Source organism: Staurois parvus, unplaced genomic scaffold (genome assembly GCF_062004578.1).
Source record: "Staurois parvus isolate SC_StPar_1 unplaced genomic scaffold, SC_StPar_1.0 ptg000004l, whole genome shotgun sequence".
Lineage (NCBI taxonomy): Eukaryota > Metazoa > Chordata > Amphibia > Anura > Ranidae > Staurois > Staurois parvus.
In genome coordinates this window covers 974562-983997 of record NW_028317800.1, presented here as the reverse complement: position 1 = coordinate 983997, position 9436 = coordinate 974562, and positions in this window count along the sequence as shown.

Here is a 9436-nt window from a genome sequence, read left to right as displayed (position 1 = left end):
AGTAATTACAGACTTGTTAGTTTAATTTCTATAGTTGGGAAGATACTGGAGAGTTTATTAAAGACCTAGAACAAAAAAAAAACAAACATTTTAAACAACAGACAGTATGGATTCATGAAAGACAGAAGTTGTCAAACAAATCTGATTTCTTTTTATGAGGAGGTGAGCAAAACCTTGGACAGAGGGATGACTGTGGACGTGGTATACTTGGATTTTGCAAAGGCGTTTGACACAGTTCCCAACACACGGCTAATGTGTAAGGTAAAGTCTATGGGCTTGGAAAAATCAGTTTGGAAATGAATAGAAAACTGGCTAAAAGACTGAATTCAGAGAGTAGTGAACATAATATAACTTGATACTTAAATTAATAGGTAGAGTTGATCCAGGGAATATCCAATTGCCTTTTGGGAGATCAGGAAGAAATTTCTTTCCTGCTGGAGCATATTGGATCATGCTTTACTGGTGGTTTTTGTGTCTTCCTCTGGATCAGCTGTGGGTATTGGGTAGTATATATGGAGGTTTTCTATTTCTGTGTGTTTTTTTATTCTGTTGGTTGAACTGGATGGACTTTTGTCTTTGTTTAACCAGGTTAACTATGTAACTTCAAGGATCAGGACCACCACAAACTGCAACCTAATTTACAGCAAGCCCAAAGTATTGAAGCCAGAGGCAGGCAGGCAATGAGCATTTTCAGAAGGTGGTCAAGTATGGCAATGCTCCCCTTAAAGTGGCAATGTAGTCACATTTAGACTAGGGCTGATTTTACTTTTGTATGACTTCCACCCCTTAAGTCTTGTCTAGGAAGCTGTGCAACATGATCTACTATTTTTATGACCATTTTGAGTTTTTGTGGTTGGACATTTAGCACAGACCTCTAATGAACACCTACTGGCTCATAATTGTATTGGGAGGAGTCAACAGGGAGGTGCAAGAAAGGACAAGAGCTAACCTCCTGCAAGCAGGAAATTTTAATGTTCTTTGTTTTGGGACACCAGGGTATTGTATAAAGTATACCTGGATTTCATTTCTACTAATTTACCATATTTAAAGTGAACAGGTCACCCATTTTACAAGAGAAGTCTGGCCAAAGCTCTTTGGGACATACTTCTCCTGTGGGTAACAAGATTTTACTTAGTTTTGCACTGTGACCCAGATTCAGCTGACAGCGGGCTAAAGTGTGCTGTTCGCTGATGTTACAGAGCCAGTACAGGCTCTGCAGGTATTCCAACAATGTCAGGATCTGCCCAAATGCCTGACCAGCAGCTGGCTTAGCCACTCAGCGCACCACTGAGAGCCTGTGCCAGCTGTTCCTGCCGCCTCCCTAGCTCGGCGTATAAGTGGGCGCTGAAGGGGCAGAGCACAGAGTTAATACTGACACTGATGCTCAGAGCGGATCTGAGAACTGAGCGATCAGCAATCTTTGATTGATGCTGCAGCCATCCAGGTGAGTATATGTTTTTTTTTTTTTTTTGTGCACTTCTCTTTTAAATGTTAAAATAACATTGTTTTTAAACTTACCTACCAAGAAATCCCACCTTTGCCTCTTAGAAACTAGTTTCACTTGGGTACAAGGGATATGATTTGCCTGACTTCATAGCTGAAGTCTCCAACTGAAGCCTGTCCAATTAAAGCATCTTCTCCTCCCTGGTATCTTTCACAATTTAAAAAAACGCTGCTATGCAGGGCTCCGCCCGCCTGGCTGTGTCACTCATTCACAGTATTCTGTGAATGGGGAAAACTACCTGGCAGCCATTGTAGTTCATTGAGGCTTCCTGTCATTAAGTATCCACTTGCCCGTATGGGAAGTGCGAGCAAGCAGATATACTGACAGGTCAAGGGACTTGCACGGCACCAGCTATCTGCTGAAGGCTGGTGCCATGCTTTAGAGGTTCCACAAACAAAAAATAATAAATGCACTTTTTTTACCTGCAAAAAAAAATGTGTATGTATTATTTTTTGTTAAAAGGTGAACTTATCCTTTAAAGTGCCTTGGTGCTCCATAAGATCTGTCTCACCAAACAGATTAATAATAGCTAGACGATACTTTAAATGCAGCTTTTTTTATGTTTAAAATGATAAATTTATCTGTGTATGCCTATGTTTTTTAGAAGAATGGTTGTGTTTATTGTTCAGGGGTCTCCAAGCTTTCTAAACAAAGGGCCAGTTTACTGTTCTTCAGATTTTAGGGGGGCTGGACCGTGGCTATTGGGAGTAGAAAATGTCCTGAAGTCTCTGGGAGTAAAGAGTGCCCCATCATTAGTCTCACTGGGAGAAATAATGCCCCATTGTTGGTGTCCGAGGAAGGAAAAGTATTTCGTAATAGTGGAAAGAACAGTGTCCCAGGGGCCTGGTAAAGGCAAGCAAAGGGCTGCATCTGGCCCCTAGGCCGCAGTTTGGAAACTATTGGTATAGTTTGTAATATTATAGACACAAAATGGTAGCCATATTTGCTATTACATACAGTATACAGGGTCTGATTGTAGGTTATGCTTTTCTGATCCTCCTAATTCTACAAGATAAAGTCTGTCTGACTGAAAACAGTCATTGTGATCTGGTTCTGTAAGGCTGGCCATAGATGAGGACTGAGCAAAAAAAATAAAGGAACCGATTCCTCTATTCACACAAACAAGATGGATGGAGGTATCCCTCCCGCTTGGAGATCGTATTCTGACAGCAGGACCTGGCACTGTCACAATACATTGATAGAGAAAAGTTTAAGACAAAAACCACAGCGCTTTCCGTTTACATTTGCCAAAGCTTTTTTTTTTTTTCTTCTTAGGAGCTCATGCCAGCAATGAGGGAGCCATAATATCTCCCCCCCCCCCCGCGGTTTGTAAACAAAACAATCGCCTATATAAGGAAATAGTGACTGCAAATAAAGAACTATTACATTGACATATACAATGACAGTATTTGTTTTGCCATTTTAAATGCCAAATTATAGGAGTGTACCTTTAAAAATGAGCTTTGTGTAAGAGTTGATGGACCACTGAAAATCGTGGAACTTTGAGAAGAAGTTATGAACACCTCTGAAGTTAAAAGTGAAAAGATCATTTTTGTTACAGGGAGTAAATATTTTACTTGGCTTTTCTGCATTGTGTATGCGGAGTTCTGAGATTGTATTATGCCTTCATAAAGTATGCATGAATAAGAAACAAAACCACAGGTGCAGATGTAACCACGTTGTAAATGCAAAAGAAGACAAGCAGCCGGAGCAAAAGGAAATGGAAAACACGTGTCGTGCCTTGCTTAAAGGCTGAGCAGAAAGGTAATCAATTCAGAAGCAAAAAGCCTTGTAAAAGGTAAACAATGTACAGAATTTAGACCAGTGGTGCGGCTAACATTTTTAATGCTTAAATTAAGGTGACAGTTGGCATAGTATTGGTTGATTCTTAAAGGGCACTGTACTAAGTACATCAAAGAAGAACTGGGCTGAGAAATATTGGGGACTTCCTCTGATGACCTTCTTCTAGAAATGTTGATTGCCTTTCTGCCGATTCTTTGATGTCAGTATTGTCTGAGTAATTGACTCTTAAATACAGTACTTAGCCAGTGATGTCAGAACACCTAATCTGCATAGTTTTTTGGTTCAGTGACTTAGAAAGTGCAAAAGCCAATAGATGACCTGGGCAATCAAGCAATTACAAGTTTCAGAATAAAAGGTCAGCATTTTTCTGTACATATTTTGCTTGCACTGTTTTTCCATTTCTTTGAATAAACAATATTTTAATTAAAGTGATGCTAAACCCAGGACCCTGCATTCACTATATCTGGTCTCCCACAGTACACAGAACATGGAAATGCAATTATTGCTAAAAAGTAAAAAAAAGTATATGCTAAATACCTTTTCTCATCAGCAGATAGAGCAGTCTTTTGGCTTCTATCAGTGTCCAGTCAAGCACTGGTTAAAGCTTGTAGGAGGAGTTTTCATTTTGCTCTAGGAGGATTCAGAATCCCTGACCTCTGTCTGGACAGTGCTGATTGGCCCTGTGATGATCACATGCACTCTCTCAAGGAAAAAAATAATAATAAAAAACCTCTCTAGCAATAAACACCAAACTGAGCATGTGCAGAGTGACTCCACACAATATGTCTTATCAAGAGATAAGAGGGGGGCACTGGAAGAAGGGGAGGATCAGAGAAGTCAGGATCAAACAGCGTTTTTACATAATGCAGAGGATTGACCCTTAGGTTCCACAGTGAGTATAACAAGCATGCTTTACTGCATATACAGACTGATTTTACTGTTGTTTAGTAACACTTTAGGTCTTATTCCTAAGGCTCTTTTCACACATAAGGTCCGATCAGGTCCACTTGTCAGTTTTTCAGGTGGACCTGACCGAATAGTCCATTCATCCCTATGGACAGGAGGGTGTACTGCCTACCTCCAAGTTCAACCCGGTCCGCTAAAAAAAAAAAAAAAAAAAAAAATGGAAGGGGATCCATCCTCCTCCGTTTAGATGGATTGAATTGGAGGCCCATAAGAAGGGGGTCAAAACTCCCCAGGCCCAAACTAAAAGAATCCCTGTCTCTTTAAAGAGTGCTACTATATTTTAGCCTCTGTCATATCCCTGTCTGGTGTGAGAGAGTGAATTAAAGACATTTCTATATAATCAGAATTACTACAACAGATACTGTGAATGGTGTGTGTTTCTCTTAAAACACATGATGGCAGGTATTGTTCATGGTGTAGACTATCACTGGGGTCACAGTTAGCTACAGTGATGTTCTCAGCCTGCTGGCTTTGGATTGTTGACCAATGAACTGGAAATCCCTGTCTAGGGTGAGACTGAGAGCGCATCGTCCAAGATGTACAACTTCGGCAGCTTCTTTCCAGTCAATATAGCACAATGCATGAAACATTTAATGTCTCAACCAATACTGCAGTTATTTTACATTTACTCAACAGACTTCCAAAACAAACTACATACCTTTGTATTTTATAGGCACAATTAAATTTATCAAGTCAAAACAGTATTTTTACCAAATCCATATTTGGATGAAAATAGGGTGTATTTGTGAAAAGTAAATTTATTTGTGATCAGATATGAAAAGCTTTTTATGTGCTTAATTAAAAAAATGATTCATATACTCAAATGTTTAATTCCACTATTTCATGAATGCTTTTTAGTATGCCTCTAATGCAATACTGTTCCACTGAAGTGAAACCTGGTTTTAATTAATACACAGTATTGTGCATTCCGGTTAAGGATTGTCCCTCTGGAAAAGCTTTTCAAAACACTGATTTAGGTCACATATGTATGTAATTAAAAGGTATTATATCCATACATGGCATTAAAAGTAGCATGCACTGAAACACATGAAGACTTCATTCATACGGACCTAAAAAAAACCTCATATAAAAGGGTTTTTCAATTACCAGTCTGAACACAGTTGCATTGTTTTCAATGGAGCCATTCACACAGGTGCGTAAACATGCACTGCATTCAGATACATAGCACAGAATCCAAAAAAGATCTTTTAAGAACATGTACTTTATGCGCTTATGCATATAAATGCACGTATGCATGTAAATTAATTCTAAACAAAGGGGGGAAAAGAAATGATTATGTATGTATGCTTGCTAGATTTTTACGCATTTACACACTTCTATACACGAGTATTTTACTGATCATTATCCAGGAACTTGTCTCCTAGAAGACACGTGTAATAACATCAGTACAATTTTTACAGCAGTGTGAATAAAGCCTTAAGCTTGCCATAGACTATGTGATTTTCTTTCTTGCAACCACCGGTTGCAGGAAAAAAATTGCTTGACTTCCCCATCAAACACAGGCAGCTATTGTGTTCTTCCAGGAGGGGGCGTGGGGGTAAGCAGTCACTGCCGGGAGAACATAGTGATTATTGCCAACAGCTATAGCTGCTGGCAACATTCGCATTAAAAATCCAACAGGCTGGTTGTACCCAAGTCGTACAACAATCGCATTGGGCACAATCAGTCTGCTCATAGATAATCTGAATCTCCAGTCCCTGCTGAACGAGCTGAGATTCGAACCATCTATGGCCCGTTTTATTTTTTTTAATTTGTACAGATTTACAATCCCAGTCAAGTTCAAGACAATGATTATTTAGAATCTGTTAGGGCAGTCATCCTGATTTGACCTGAAACATGCTCACTTTATGTCAGTGATAAATCAATTTGTGAAGGAAGGATAAGGTTGACTGCCATAGAGCAAGCAACTTCCAAAATTTTAAGTCAGCAGTAGCTACCCACATTTCCAGTCTGGCAGGTTACTTTTAAATAAGAGGGCAACTGAGGAAACAGGTCCCAAATTCAAAGAGACCCAGTTAAAGCTAGTTAGAAATTAGCATTGGAATCTCCACTTTTAGGTTGTTGTAATAGTGCGGTCTTACCTCTCAGGAATATGCATGCTATTATTTGCAGTATTTGTGTTCTATAACATCTGCACTATTATAGCAGCTTATTACATATGCAGATCGTTAACTGGTTCTCTTTAGAGACTCCCATTTGTTCCTGACTACTACTAACCTTTTCCTGCCAGTAAGAATTGACTGACTCTAGCACTATACCTTTAATGACATCATAGGCTGATTTTTTTATAGCTTCTTACAGGGTCTAAGTTCTATAGTCACCTTAAAGCTAGACTCTACACGAAAAAAGAAAAAAAACAACTCACTTAGGCGATGTATGATTAATATAATTAGATGCATTTTTAAATGCATCTAGTGCAGTTACCTGACTTTGTATCAGTCGTCTTGCTGTCCACTGTACAGCAGAGCTCAGAGAGGGATGGGGGAAACAGCAGCACAAGGGGCCAGTTAGTTGCACTTACAGTTGTGTTCAAAATAATAGCAGTCAGACATCACTAACCTGATCAATCACTGTTTTTGGTAGAAATAATATTTCTACATGGCAAATAATTTACTAGCAGGTGTAGTAGAGTAATAGAAATCCAACAGACCCAACAGTCATGACATGCATACTCCTGATTCTGTGTAATTGAATCACTAATTGAAAGGGGCATGTTCAAAATAATAGCAGTGTGGACTTCTATTAGTGAGGTCATTCATTCTTTAAAAAACAGGTGGCAATTATTGCCCTTATTTAAGGAAGGAAGGCAGCAAATGTTGTACATGCTGGTTACAGTGCATTTCTCTCTGAAATTCTGAGGAAAATGGGTTGTTACAGACATTGTTCAGAAGAACAGCGTACCTTAATTAAAAAGTTGATTGGAGAGGGGAAAACATATAAAGAAGTGCAGAAAATGATAGGCTGCTCAGCTAAAATGATCGCAAATGCTTTAAAATGGCAACCAAAACCTGAAAGACGTGGAAGAAAGTGAAAAACTACCATTCGGATGGATAGAAGAATAGCCAAAATGGCAAGGACTCAGCCAACAATCAGCTCCAGGAAGATCAAAGAAGGTCTAAAGTTACCTGTGAGTACGGTTACAATTAGAAGACGCCTATGTGAAGCCAAGCTATCTGCAAGAAGCCCCACTGATGAAAAAAAGACATGTGCTGAAGAGGTTACAATTTGCCAAAGAGCACATTGACTGGCCTAAAGAGAAATGGCGCAACATTTTGTGGACTGATGAAAGTAAGATTGTTCTTTTTGGGTCTAGTGGCTGGAGACAGTTTGTCAGACGACCCCCAAACACTGAATTCAAGCCACAGTACGCTGTGGAGACAGTGAAGCATGGTTGCGCAAGCATCATGATATGGGGATGTTTCTCATACTACGGTGTTGGGCCTACTTATCACATAACAGGGATCATGGATCAGTTTGAATACATCAGAATACTTGAAGAGGTCATGCTGCCTTATGCTGAAGAGGAAATGCCCTTGAAATGGGTATTCCAACAAGACAACGACCCCAAACACACCAGTAAACGTGCAACATCTTGGTTCCAGACCAACAAGATTGACGTTACGGAGTGGCCAGCCCAATCCCCAGATCTTAATCCAATAGAAAACTGGGGTGGGGTGCCATCAAAAATGCAGTTTCTGAGGCAAAACCAAGAAATAGAGAACTGTGGAATGTAGTCCAATCATCCTGGGCTGGAATACCTGTTCACAGGTGCCAGACGTTGGTTGACTCCATGCAACACAGATGTACAGCAGTTCTCAGAAACAGTGCTTATACAACTAAATATTCATTAAGTGAAAGGAAAGCAAAATCTTCAAACATTTTTCAGTTTATATAGTGAATGTTTGAGTTTGTAAAGAAGAATACAAACACTGCTATTTTTTTGAACAGTCTAATATTCACTTTTCTTCAATTTTTCTAGAGGAACAACATAAATTTGATATATTTTTCTTCATGTTTTGATTTGGAATAGAATGTGTAGTGTTCCCAATGCATTTGTGTGTATGGAAATAAAAGCTATTAGAAGGATTTTGAGCTTTATTCACTTTTTTCAACACACTGCTATTATTTTGAACACAACTGTAACTACTCATTAGCCAACAAGGAAGATGCTGATCGGAAAAGAGATGAGAGTGACAGAGAGATGATTTTTATCAGTGTGCAATCCATAGATGGGGGAAGGCAAGACCTAGTTGTACTACCTGCTGTAACTGCAGCAGAGAAAAGTCAGGTCTCTAGGTACGCTTGTATTTGTAGTTTGCTTGAAGTTCAGGTGTACGCTAGGATGGTTAAAAGTCACTCATTATAGGGGAGACTCAAAGGACTAATTAAAAATTCTATTCTTATGTGGTTCTCTTCAATCAGTGCAGATCAGATAATTATTGTAATTTTAGCAGTGGTAGGTGATTTCAGCATGCTGGCCTGACTGAGTGCTTCTGTGATCCGGCACAAAAAGATCATTAAAGCAGAATATGGAAAATAACATGGAAAAGAAAGTGAGTAGACCAGGAGCCATAATGAGGGGTGCATATAAGATGAATAGAATGAAATGGAAGCGAGCATTAAAAGTATGCACCATAGAGGTCTAAATACACTGCTCAAAATAAATTAAAGGAACACTTTGAAAACACATAAGATCTCAATGGGGAAAAATATGCTGGATATCTATATACAGTATCTCACAGAAGTGAGTACACCACTCACATTTTTGTAAATATTTTATGTGATAACACTGAAGAAATTACACTTTGTAAAGTAGTGAATGTACAGCTTGTATAACAGCGTAAATGATGTCCCTTCATAATAACTCAACACACAACCATTACTGTCTAAACTGCTGGCAACAAAAGTGAGTACACCCCTAAGTGAAAATGTCCAAATTTTGCCCAATTAGCCATTTTCCCTCCCTGGTGTCATGTGACTCGTTAGTGTTACAAGATCTCAGGTGTGAATGGGGAGCAGGTGTGTTAATTTTGGTGTTATCGCTCTCACTCTCTCATACTAGTCACTGGAAGTTCAACATGGCACCTCATAGCAAAGAACTGTCTAAGGATCTGAAAAAAAGAATTGCTGATCTACATAAAG